The following is a 3739-nucleotide window of genomic DNA, read 5'->3' on the forward strand; positions in this document are numbered from 1 at the left end:
GATATGATGGATGCAAAAAGAAAAGAAAAAAATAGCCAAGCCGGCAGGGTTGCCACTTTTTCATGAATGCCACACAATCTTTTCAATAGGCCTTTTTATTTCAAATTCGCGAAGTCGAAGCAAATTCTGCTCTTCCAAGATCCTTACGCCATCTCCAATCGATTGCCGAACGCGGTCCCAAATTAAAATACATTTGAATTAACGGTTGTAGATGTTAACACTAGAGATGTCGTAAAATCTCGATTAATCGATTAGTAACTAATCGATTACTCTCGATTCTTATCGATTATTGAATCGATTAATCGTTGGGTAGTAATCGATTAAAAATTAATCGATTATCACAACGATGAATCGATTAATAGAAGTAATCGCTTAATTTGCGACATCCTTATGATGTCGTAAAATCCCGATAATTCGATTAGTAGCTAATCGATTACTTTTGATTCTTCTCGATTATTGAATCGATTAGTCGTTGGGTAATAATCGATTCAAAATTAATCGATTATCTCAACGATTAATCGATTAATCGAAATAATCGATTAATTTGCGACATCTCTAGTTAACACACGTATCGGATGCCAGCCTCAATATCTGTTATCTGTGATAATACCCTAATGGTAGGCAATTACCAAGGATTGTAACCCGCCGTATAGAGGATGCATGATACATGAAAAAACTAAAATTATCAATAGTTTAGCGTTGGTAGTCAAAAGTTTCAATACTACTGGCAAATTGGTGGAGAGTTTTCGAATTGATTGATATATTAATCTTAAAAGTCCATTGAAAGACATAAAGGACCTATTAATGGTACAAATCTCACATGATTTCGTAACGGTCCCCAATTTCGAAATTTTCATTTTACCCCCTGTATTCGAGTTTTCCCCTTAGACGTAGTTTACGTCAAAAGAGACGGCAATACAATTGTCGTGTCCTTAGGAGACAGCTGCATCCGAATCAGCCGTCTTCAGCTGCTGCTCGATCTGCAGCAGCTCCGAAGCACAACCACAGAGAACAGACATGGAGGCTCGAACAAAATTTCTTGCAAAACATGTGTAAACAAACATTCCGAACCGCAACGCCATCGACGTCGACATTGCAACTCACAATCTCATTTTGACAACACGATGGCGCTGGTATGCTCTTGCATGCATAACGACATTACCGCACAGTGGCATTTTTTGATGACGCTAGCGCTGATTATGCAGGGGATAACGGCGACATTCCAAAGTTATTTCAAAATGAACAGTAAAAAGTTATCACAACATGGCGAGTGCAGCTTCAACGTCTGTTCTCTGTGGCACAACTGCTTCCCGCGAAATACATCACAAAACTGAATGCTCACTTCGTTGAACTGTCACCTCTCGCATCTAGTGCTCATGACTATATGCCCTCTTATTCAATCAATATATTTACTCATACCCCTCTCAATCCCTACACGGAAGCTCTCAAGTACCCATTAATGGGTATTTTCGTACCCATTTTGAAGAAAAGCGGCATAACTCATTAAATGAGTAAACTCAATTTACTCATTAATGAGTATTCCCACTGAACTTCAAATAATGGGTAATTTTTGCTCTTGAATTTCATTAGTAAAATGGGTAAATAAATCCCATTTTTTATTTTGGTGGATTTGAGGTTATGTAACATAAATAATTTGTGTATTCAGATTGAATGATACGAAAACCTCGACAAAAACGATCGTATTTATAGAACATAGGCAATAATTTATTAGTTAATTATCGTTTTCCGAAACATTTCGATTCAACTTTGGGACCCATTCAGCCGGCGTCATCCATCCGGCTTTCTGGAAACGATCTCAGCTTTCACCTTCTCCGTCCGCAAATGATATGTTTCCCTCGATGTTTCCCCTCGTGATACATTTCTGCGGAAAATTATTTTGATTTGTCGGGAACCAGTTAGTTCTCTGTGCGGGATAGTGTTCATGCTTGCAAAACAAAGCTGTGAATCAAAGAAATCCTATAGAAGAATCCAATGTTATTGCGAATGGAAAAACTTACTTTTCGGCTCAATAAAATTCTACCATCATCGTCGGATGTCCAGTCTCGTGTCCAGTTTTCCGGCAGGAAGCATTTCCGAATCTCACCGACTTTGAAGGAAGCACAACTTCTGTAATTTTTATAATATTTTTAAATACCAATCACTTCTGCAAAAATGATGCGATGGCTGAAAGAATAATTCACGGGTGATGTTTACCCATTATCATTGTTGGAACAGAATGTATAAATTGTGGTTAATGTACCCATTTTATGTTGTTATTAAAAAGCCCATTTTTTGACATCTCCATATTGGTTCAAAAAATGGGTACTCTAGACCCATTTAATGGGTACTCCCAAATGTCCGTGCAGTCTCTGAGTAGTTTGAAATGGGCGTTTAGATATAAGTGCAAGAGAGTGTAACGAAGGTAACGAAAGAGTGATGCTACGTTTAGACAAGGCAAGTGAATTGAGCAAGTCGCTTGAATCGAACGCGAACTGAATGAGTAGACACCTTAATTCAATTCACTTGAACGAAAAGAAAGTTGAGCATGTTCAACTTTTGGCAAGTCAATTGAATTCAACTGAGTTGTTCAATTCACTTGCCCTGTCAAAACGTGTAGGGTAAAGTGCCCAATAGTGGACCCCCTAGTAGCGAAATTTTGCTCTTCCTGGCATAAGGAGTGGACATTTTTAAAATATTAATTCTGCTTGATATCTAATATCAAGCTTTGCATCTCCTCTTCACGATACGTACATGAAACACGCAAATACTCAACGTTATTCGTTGAAATTAACATTTTAAAGTCTGACTGAATTCGCCCTATAGTAGACCCCCTGGGGGTCCATAATAGGAAATTGCTTCCCTATAGTCGACACTTCATTTGATTTTTATGTTCCGTTTCGGGACGTTCTTCTTCCCTATTATGGACCCCCCAAAATATTCCTATAATGGACACTCTCGTGTTTATTTTTTATACAATTGTAAAAAGTCATCTATTTTTACTTTCCATAGCATTTTCCATGCATGTAATCAAATCATTGAACTGTAAGGTAGGTTCTCCCGATGGAATTTCATAGCAAAATGTTTACATTATGCTGTAATAATGCAAAAATGGCTGGAGGGTCCATTATTGGTTGGGGGTCCACTATTGGGCACTTTACCCTAGCATGACTCTCGTTTTCAAAAATCATGCCGGAATTGTTTCAAAAGAATAATGTAATTTTTTTTACTTTATTTTTATGAGTGTGAAAAGGCCTATTCGGAAGAACGACAATAACGCAGCCATTATTTATTTTATTTCAGACTGTTTTCCTGCAGGTTTTCCAACACTGTATCAAACGTAAACAAACCAAAAGTATATAAGGGGCCGTTCAAAAATTACGTCCAAGGTTTGAGGGGGGGAGGGGGGTCAGAGTTTTGTGACAGTTTGTGACAGGGGGAGGGAGGGGGGTTCGTCTTATGTGACGTCCGTCCACAAGAAAAAAATACTGAAAGCATTTTAGAAACAACTTGCATTTTAAAAACATTCAAACTGTTAGTAAGGGACATAACTCACTATGTTATTGTGAAAATAGTGTACGAAAAAGATAAACCACAGTAATCGCTAAAATATAAATGAGACATGTACGTACAGGGGGAGGGGGGGGTCAATTATTTGTGACAGTTTGTGACAGGAGGGGGGGAGGGGGGTTGAAAATGCCGAAAAACGATGGACGTAATTTTTGAACGATCCCTAATCTCA

Source organism: Armigeres subalbatus, chromosome 3 (genome assembly GCF_024139115.2).
Source record: "Armigeres subalbatus isolate Guangzhou_Male chromosome 3, GZ_Asu_2, whole genome shotgun sequence".
Classification (NCBI taxonomy): Eukaryota; Metazoa; Arthropoda; class Insecta; order Diptera; family Culicidae; genus Armigeres; species Armigeres subalbatus.